This window comes from Bos grunniens, chromosome 25 (genome assembly GCF_055505025.1).
Source record: "Bos grunniens cultivar Pamir isolate PY7600 chromosome 25, Bosgru_T2T1.0, whole genome shotgun sequence".
Taxonomy (NCBI): Eukaryota; Metazoa; Chordata; class Mammalia; order Artiodactyla; family Bovidae; genus Bos; species Bos grunniens.
The window spans coordinates 372,057-381,653 of NC_141189.1; the positions used below are offsets into that span (position 1 = coordinate 372,057).

The 9,597-nt window shown below is 48.3% G+C and overlaps 2 long non-coding RNA genes across 3 annotated transcripts; both read left to right on the forward strand.

The window, feature by feature from the left end:
- The first annotated feature begins 668 nt into the window (after positions 1–668).
- Positions 669–4,137, forward strand: LOC147344639 (uncharacterized). Its single transcript, XR_015155075.1, has 2 exons — positions 669–1,337; positions 3,125–4,137. It is a non-coding gene; the product is annotated as an uncharacterized LOC147344639 (long non-coding RNA).
- Positions 4,138–4,374: 237 nt separating this feature from the next.
- Positions 4,375–9,350, forward strand: LOC147344640 (uncharacterized). Of its 2 annotated transcripts, none has more exons than XR_015155074.1 (3): positions 4,375–5,285; positions 5,443–5,623; positions 8,221–9,350. It is a non-coding gene; the product is annotated as an uncharacterized LOC147344640 (long non-coding RNA). The 2 variants fall into 2 exon arrangements; XR_015155073.1 differs by having other exon boundaries at positions 4,523–5,285; positions 5,428–5,623.
- The last annotated feature ends 247 nt before the right edge of the window (positions 9,351–9,597 follow it).

The window sequence follows — 9,597 nt, forward strand, 5'->3', positions numbered from 1 at the left end:
AGGCAAGAATACTGCAGTGGGAGCCACTCCTCTCTCCAGGACATCTTCTCCACCTGGGGATCAAGCCTGGGTCTCCTGCACTGCAGGCAGACTCTTTACCATCTGAACCATCAGGGAAGTAATTACTTAATTCTAGTTATTTTCCTACAACACTATGTGGGTGTTGACCCCAAGTGTATCCCCGTGTTTTCCTTTCCCCTGTGATTTGATGCCTCTGCTGACACCTTGGTGCTCCCACTGGGTACCTTATTATTCTTCGCCCACACTGCCTGCCCCAGAGCCACCCCTGGCCAGAGACACTCTGTGAGTTAGCAGTGGAGTTCAATCAATGGCCTACCAGCAAATCTAATGAGAACCACCCATGAACTCATGATTTTCAGCCCATTCCTGAAATGTGAATGGATGCAATTTGAAGGACAAACTCTCATACAGCAAGAGCTCTAGGAAGGGCGTGGGTAGAGGGAACATGGCAGACACGCCCATTTGGCTCCTAGGAGTCTGGTCACTTCTCTCCTAGGGTGATTGCACACTCAGTTTTGAACTGAGCACATGGCTGCCCGAGACTACAGACATTCCCATCATCCTCTGAAGCTGGGATGCTTATGAGACAAGCTCTCCTTCCAGGATGGAGGGAAAACAATTTGTGCAACTTGTTGACTATTTTCTAGGTGAAAGAACCTGGCTCTTCTTCTCCTGCTGTCTTGCTGCTGGGAACGTCAGCCTAGAAAGGGAGGCTCCATTCTGCTCCCTGTCCACCCTGGAGGGGCAAACACCCCTGGGATGACAGAACAGTATTCCTAGGATGGGAATGGAGCTTTCTGGGACAGCCCTGCCAGACCAACCCTGGGCTGCCTCCCTCCGCATCTAAATGGGAGACGGATGCACACTTCTCCTGGCTGTAATTTTGTGGGGACTTTTTGTTTTTGTCCACAACCTTGACTGGCACATCAGGCTTTGAGGGGGGTTTCTGTGCAGCGGCCTTGTCAGGCTGCTCCAACGTGCAGTAGTCTGGTATTTTCAGCTCTCCTTTCTGTGGGAGGACAGCCAAGCTCAGCGCCAATCCGCTGTCTTCGCCAGCTGCGTCTCTGAAAATCTATGTGGAAAATAGATGCTCCCAATTCAGTGAATCAGGACCTGATTCCTCTACCTTCCAGGGATATGGACTTGTTCCTTTCCCCGCACCTTGCACCCTCCACTCTCTCCTAAACACATAACCTGCTTTGAAATGTGCGCTCTTTCCCTGATAATATGGGCAGTTTCTAACTGCACAGCCTCAAGGCACAGGCATCTCGTGGGGGTGTAACTGGATTATTGCAAGAAAGATGAGTTTCACTCTGGTAAGTCCCCTGCTAAACTGATGCATTGAAAAATTTAATTGGAAATATCACTAAAATCCATTTTCAGTATTAAGCTAAAATATGGGAAGTTGCTAAGTTTTGCCCTAAGCTCCCAGTTCAAGGAGACAGATATTTAGGACTTCCCAGGGCTCTGATCTTGTTTATGTAATTTCTTAGATGTCCTTCACCCTTATGGAACTTGCTAGTTTATAGAGGAAAAAACCCATATAGTGAAATATTAAACTGCTTGAGAACATTGTAGTAAGTTTTATAATTCATTTATTCATTTGTGCTTGTCTGAAAAGTGTCTTCTCTTTCAGGGCTAGTTTAAAATAAAATTTGTTAAAAATGTCCTTCAGGTAAATGTGAGCCTTAGAAGAGGTGGGGGGTGGGGATGAGAGTTGACTCCAGCCAAGCTGCTCTGGGTGATTCTCTATTAAATGGTGACAGTCTCACCCACAGATGACTGATGTTTCCAGCATCACAAGACAGGGCTGGCCTTTTTGGATGAAGCTCACAACCACATCCTTACAGGTCACTGATTCCTGAGAACAAAGTGGGTGTTCCACATCAGGTGTACTGTTGCAGGAAGGGGGACCCTTCCAGGGCCCGAAACTGGGCTCCTGTCGAACACTCGGAAGTGAATTGTCTGAGGAGACACATGTCTGACAAAGCCAGAGATTTTATTGGGAAAGGGCACCCACATGGAGAGCAGTAGGGTAAGGGAACCCAGAACAGCTCTGCCACACGGCTCACAGTCTCGGGTTTTACGGTGATGGGATTAGTTTTGGGGTTGTCTTTAGCCAATCATTCTGACTCAGAGTCCTTCTTGCTGGTGCACATCTTGGTTCAGCCAAGATGGATGCCAGAGAGAAGGATTCTGGGAGGTGGTCGGACCTGTGATGTCTCCTTTTGACCTTTCCCGAACTCTTCCAGTTGCTGGAGGCTTGTTAGTTCCCTGTTCCTTACCAGGACCTCCTGTCATAAAACAACTCGTGCAAATGGTTACTGTGGTGCCTGGCCAGGGTGGGTGGTTTCAGTCAGCATGCTTCCCCTCACAGTTCCACTGTGGTTTTATAGATCAGGCCATAGCATCCTACATCCCCTGGGTCAAATTCTACCACAACCTGTGCTGGTTGGACCTAAAAGCTGAGAATGATTTTTATTATTTTAAATGTTATAAAGTTTTGTGAGACATATGAATTATATGGCTGTCAAATTTCAGTGTCTATAAAGATATCTAAGACTGCTTTCCTGCTGCAATAACAGAATTGAGTAGATGCAGCAGAGGTCATATGACAGTCTAAAATATCTACTATCTGCCCTTTAGAAAAACTTGCCAGCTCTGGCTCAGGAAAGTAGTATTTTAATTACTGTATGCTGGAGTTTTACTTGAAGAAAAGTAAAGTTTTATTAAATTTTGCCCCATGAAATAAATCTTTTTTAAGTAATGTAAAACTGGCCATGTTACTCTCAGTAATCTCAGAATAAACACAAGGACAGCAAATATTTATTAATAATTGAAAATTTGTTATAGAATCAGGTCATTTAGATTATCTTCTGCATAACACATTGACGTGGTTGATTCCAGAGTTGCATTTTCCCTTAGGATCAGGTGGATTCTATAGTCTCTCCGTGTGTGTGTGTGTGTGTGTGTGTGGCTTGAATGATTGCATGCTTCTTTATTCTTGCCTCCCTGGTGCTGCTTAGAGACCCTGGATATTTTATGGAAGAAATGGCCACACCACTCTAAGAGGCCTAACCCTGTCTCTGTCTTGTGTCTTCAGGAGCTGAGTGCATACCAAATGTGCATGAAAGGTCCAGATGTGAAAGCTCAGGCGTCCCATTGACTCACACCTCCTATGTAAAGGGAAGGCCTTCTTCTACCCTCATGGGGATAATTGGGGCCAGATGTGAGGACAAAGTGTGCGATGGGTCCAGGTGCAAAAAGTCAGTCATCCCCTTGCTTCATACCTGCGGTGCAAAGGGAAAATCCTTCCTTTGGGAAAACAGCTCAGAGCTCATAGAGACAAGGGCTGTCCCCTGCAGAGTGGGGCCAGTCGCCTCTGGTGGGGAAGACTGGGGTGATGACTGACTGGCTGGGGGCTCCCAGGATGAGGCAAGAGGCTGAGGAGCCCAAGTCTGCAGAGCCAAGGTCATACCAACCCCTCCTTGGATCTGCTTCTGTCTGAGTGGAGCAGTGACTTTAAGGGGCTAGGATGCCAGCTGCCTGCCTGGAGGCCACAGGAGGAGGAGGCAGAAAAGCAGGCAGTGTGGCTCATTTTGGTTTCTGAAGACACTTCTTTCTGGCACCAGGTGCCAAGCTATGCGAAAGATTGTGTTCTTTTTATAAAGCTGCTTTAGCTGTTCTAATTCATTTGCCTTTCCATCTTAGTTCGTTTAAAAGATAAATGTACAAATGTATATATTTTTTTCTTTTAGCACCAGTGGAAATCCTATAACTTGGCTATTTTATCCAACAATTCATCATACAGATCTTTCCAAGTCAGTACCGATACAAATTTCCTTCCCAGATCCGTCTTAATGGCTGTTTCCTGAATGTTCTGATTTTATACTGAGTGATACTAATATCAACAATCTTAGTACACAGGTATTTGCACAAATGTTCCTCCCATGCTGAGTTGTTATCATTGGACCTTCCGTGTGGAATATGAAAAGGTGATCTATGGCTGTTTATCATTCATTTCTTTGATGGCTTCTGAAGAGACTGTTTTAAAACAAATGTTGTATCATGATTCCACTCTTTCTATTCCACAGAATAAAAATCATTCATACATGATTTTACCCAGTCCTTTCATGGTTTCAGTTTTACAGTCCACACAGTCTAAGTCTCACTAAATTCCTAAGTCCGCCCGGGAGCAGGGCCTGCCCTCTGGGCCGCCTGGGTCCGAGCCTCGGGAATCTCTGAGGAGCGCTCCTTCTCCAGCAGCTGCCCGGGGAGGTCTTCCCAGCTCCCGCCCTCCCGTCTGGTGTCTGGGTCTCCGCGCCCTGCCGGGCCGGGAGCCGGCTCCCAGGCGGACGCGCGGGACAAGCGGGGCGTCAGGGCGGCCCGGCGGTCGGGGTCCGCCCGGGGCCGTGTGCGCCGCCCGTCGGGAGCCACCCAGCGGACGCCGTGAGCCGGTCCCTTCCCGGGGAACGTTGGCGACTCCCGCGAAGGTTCGGCCGCCGAGCCCGGGGCAGAGCTCCAGAGGCCGGGGGTGACAGCGGCAACGCTCCCGGTGCCATGAGACCCGGGAGGAGCCTGCTGTCGCTGGAGATTCGGGCTGCAGGTCCGCGGCCTGGGCGGGCGGCGGCGGGCGGTGTCACTGCCCGGCCGGGTGGACCAGCGCGCCGCGGGGCCCCTTCTGCCCGCGGGCACCGCCGGGGCAGCTGAGCGCGAGCAGGAAAGGTCACGGCGCCGGCGTCCGCGGGGTTACACCTTCTCCATGTTTCCCACGCGCCCGGAGGTGCGGACCACACGGCCGCACGCAGACATGTCCAGTCTTCCCAGCCTCCCCCATGGACCCCGATAGTCCCGATTCACAAACGTGTGTCCTCTCCCCGGAGACGGCCGGCCCTGGTGTCCAGAACCGGAGGCACCGGCAGGGACCACGGGCCGCCCGTCCTCCTCCCCAAAGAGCGCCGGAAGCGCTTCCTTGCCTCCTTGGGGGAACGGTCGTCCCGCTGCCTTCACGGTCGTCCCCCAGGCGGCCACGGTTCCCGGTCAAGTGCTCAGGACTCCGCAGACGGGTTTCCTGCAGGTCGGGCTGCACCTATTCCAGGGGCGCCAGGAGTCCCTTCTATTCTCCTCGGGCTCAGAAGTGGAAAGGATGGTGTCCGTGTGGAGGCGCTGGGTTTCCCGGGTATGAGACACGGATACATCTGTGTGAGGATCACAAAGCTGACATTGGTGGCTGCTGTGGCGAGGTCGACCAGATGGCCCGACAGGTTGTTGGGGGGTTTTGTTAATATTTGTATTGTAATGTAGGTATTCAATGAGAAATCTTGAAATTAATTATAATGAAAATTAACATTATCATTGTTACTCAACAATAACGTAATTATTACCTTTGTTTGCAATTAATTTCAGAAACACTGTTTCAAGTTTATCCACAGAGTATCCAATTGAAGACGACCAGAGAAGGATGTTGAAATGAAGAACTTTCTTAACACACTGGGAAGTTGGGGAACCTCTCCTTCCAGTCATGAGGCCCTGCCCTGCAGCAACCGACCTGGAAAACCAGACCCCAGCCCCTGCAGCAATGGGCTCCAGGATTCAGTGCGTGGTCAGTGACTGTCACCTTCCTTATTTTTCTTCCTTTCTATTTAGTACCAAATGGGGGAAGCCAAATCTCATCTAAGCTGTCACCTGGAACGGCCCTCTTCCTGCCAGCCTGCGTCTGGCTTCCCCATATTACACGCTCTGAGCAGGACACGCTTTCCCTCTTTCCCACCAGAGCATGTCCCCACTCCTCTGTGTGCCCTGAGTCTCAGCCTAGGCGAGTGGTGGTGGCTGACTCCTTGCTCTGGAGACAAATTCTGAAGAAACAGTGAAGGATCAGGAAAATATCCTGGAGTAGGAAATGGCCACCCACTCCAGTATTCTTGCCTGGAAAATTCCATGAACAGAGGAGCCTGGCTATCTGCAGGCCGTGGGGTCACAAAGAGTCAAACACGACTGAGCATGCACACACAGACACAGGCATGTTTGTTTATGTCTACAGAGCTTAGAGTGAGAACCAAATAAAGCACTGAGGATAATATGTGGGTTTTGTTATTTTTGAAAAAAAATTCAAATTAATCATTTTAAGTTGAAATATATATCATATACCCAAAAATTCTCCTTTGAGCACTATATTTTAGTGATTGCCTATTTATATAGTTGTGTAGCCATCATCACTATCTGATCCAGAAGATTTTATATTTTATCTCCCTACAAAGACACCTAATGTTCCTTAATCAGTCACTTAAATTCCACATTCCTCACTCTTTCATCCTCATGGAATTGCCTATTCTGTGTATTTCAAGCACATGGCTTTGTACAAATGTGGCCATTTAGGTCCGGTTTCTTACACAGTGTCATGTTTTTGAAGCTCATTCATATTTTATCATGTGATCCAATTTTTTGTTTGGCTTCAGAATTTTCCTGTCTTTAACACATGCACACACACACACACACACACACACACAGACGCGCTACAGTTCTTTAAATGTGGAAAATACACAGAGGTCCAATGTCACCATTAGAACCATTTTATGCACACAGTTCCATGGCATAAAGTACTGCCTTCCTGTAGGCACTCAACCTGCCCACCAACCCAGAGCGGCCAGCAAGCACAGAGGACAGCAGCCCAACTGTGCTGCCCATTGTCAGAACCCCCACAGCACCCACTCAGGCCAAGGCTAAACAATAGGTCCACTTCCCAATGGCCAAAGAAGAGACCAAGGGTGGCCAAGGGTGAGAGAGATGAAAGGAGAGACAAGCAGGAAAGTCCACAGCACCTGGTCTTTCCAGCTGGTCTTGCAACCAAGTACTAGCCAGGCTCAACCTTGCTTTAGCTTCTGAGCTCAGAAATTACCAGGGGTCTTCATGGTGGTATGGCCCTAGATGATGGCAGCCCCAACCAGGCACCCCAATACCCTGTGCTGTGGGGCCCTGCCATGCCAACCTCACCAGCCCCTGTCAGAGCCCTGGGGTGCCCAGCATCTGTGGGCAAACCGCTCCTGACACATCCTTCAGCCCTGTGGAGGCCCAGCCATCAGGCTGTGACTTGGAGTTCCCAGGAGATGGTTATCACTCAGGGTATGTGGCCAGTGGCAATAGGGCCTGACCCTCTGGAAGTGAGTGGAGAAAAGCCCAGTGCTCTAATTCAATGCTGTCCTGGCACCAACTGAGTGTCTCTCGCTGACATCTTCACTGCTTCATCCAGATATTGCACGTACCACTCGTGTTCCAGGTGGGGTTCTAGGGGCAGCCTTCACGGGGCTGCAGCCTTTCAGTGACCAATCCAAGTGCCGACGCCTCTGCCTCTGGGCCTCACATAGGTGGTACTGCTGTCAATGTTCAGGGTTAAAAACAGCAGATCTAAGACGCTGAAGACTTGTCCTAGGTCTGGCAAACAGCTCAGAACTGAGGTCTGGTGGCCTTAATGCTGTGACCTAAGACCACACCATCTGCCAGCAGACATGTCAATCTCCAGATAATCAGGATCAGATTGATTAAGTACAAAGAGGGACAAGTGTGTCATGTTGGGAGGAGGGAGGTGGAAACAGCACCCCTCTGCCTTTGTCTCCCTCCTTCCAGCTGCCCAGGGGCCCAGCCACCTCCTCAATATCCTGTGTTCACATATTGTTCTGTTTTGACTCAGACAACATGGAGGGTCCCTGCCCCTCAAGTAGTAATTTTCTCAATTTTGTGGGGTACAGTCATGAAATGTCTTCCAGTGTACAAATAGAGAAAAGATAAAACTCACCCAGACCACTGGAGTTCCTTATGAGGTGAGGGTGATATAAATCCCTTGAACTTCTGTTCTGGAAACAGGGAGGGAGGAGGAAGAAAAAGCTAATCTTCAGTGAATGTAACCTTCTCATGGACTCTGTTTAATCATTTTATCTGTACAGTTATTCAGTCATCATAACATTTACTCAAGGTCTTTTATCTTTCTGGCCTGATGTTCTCATGGAGCTCACAGGCTGAAGAGGTGCTCAAAGTGAGAGTCAGTTCCTAGGCAGGTTGATAAGAAGTCTGGGGGAAGCTGAGGAGAGAGGGTCTGGAGTTCTCAAGGAGGAGGAAAGGACAAACATCTTTTTTTTTTCTCTCTACATTCCTTAGTCTTAGTCACTTAAGACATTTGTTTTTGTTTTTGTTTCTTTCTTTCTTTAGGCCCAGAACTGATGATTACACAACTGAGTTTAAACTCTGTGAAAGAAAGTGAAGTTGCTCGGTCATGCCTGACTCTGCAACCCCATGGACTGTAGCCTACCAGGCTCCTTTGTCCATGGGATTTTCCAGGCAAGAGTACTGGAGTGGGTTGCTGTTTCCTTCTCCAGGGGATCTTCCCAACCCAGGGATCCAGCCCAGGTCTCCCACATTGTAGGCAGATGCTTTCCCATCTGAGCCACTTAAACTCTGTACTAGGGATCATATAACAACAATGTATCCTGCTTGAGGACAGTTTCTCCTTCCTAAAAACCTTCTGATTAATCCTGATATCTTAGAATGTATATTATGGGAATGGGTCTGCTAGGATCTTTCTGTTAAATTCTAATCCTGTTATCCTAAAATGCTAATTGTGGGAATGGGTCTGGTAAAACTTTCACAAACTTGAGACATTCTTTTGATTTAATGTAGAAACTAATTTAAAAAGTATATACATCCCTTGCTAACACTAGCAAGGGGGGGCACTCCCCACCCCCTTCTGCTGTCCATGTCAGAAGCTTTCTCTGACCTTTTCCCACTGTCATAAAACTCTGCTACACAAACGCTCTTGAGTGATCAATCCTGGTCCCTGGTCCTGAAGCTAAATCTTCTTCGGAGATCCTGAATCCGACATCGTTCATAGTAAGCTCAATTGAATCTATAACAATCTCTTAAAAGCCAAATATAATCTTAAAATAAGCTATGCTGCTGCTAAGTCACTTCAGTCGTGTCCAACTCTGTGCGGCCCCATAGACGGCAGCCCACCAGGCTCCCCCATCCCTGGGACATGCCCTCTTGTGATGCGTGTCCCAGGGATATGCATCACATATGACACTTCCTGCATGTCCCAGGGATATACGTCTTATGACACTTCCTGCAGTGTTCTCCAGGCAAGAACACTGGGGTGGGTTGCCATTTGAAAAATCAAAGTGAAGTCGCTCAGTCATGTCCGACTCTTAGCGACCACATGGACTGCAGCCCACCAGGCTCCTCCATCCATGGGATTTTCCAGGCAAGAGTACTGGAGTGGGATGCCATTGCCTTCTCCAAAATAAGCTATATGCCCTATTAAAATAAAATTCAACTGAGTAAAATTTTAAAATCTTAGTGCCTTTATTTAAAGATTTATGAATCAGGTAGCATCCAATTTAGCAGTTAGAAACTCTGAGGAGTTGCACAAAATAAAAGACTTTTATAGGCATAAGGGATCAGGAACAAGGAAGTTGTACTGGGCAAAGAATCCAAGTGGTTACTGTGAGGTTACTTTCCAATAGAGGCTGGAAAGCTTTCTCGGGCAGATGACTTAACTAGTGATAATCAGAAGATTCCTGGCTGACTGGT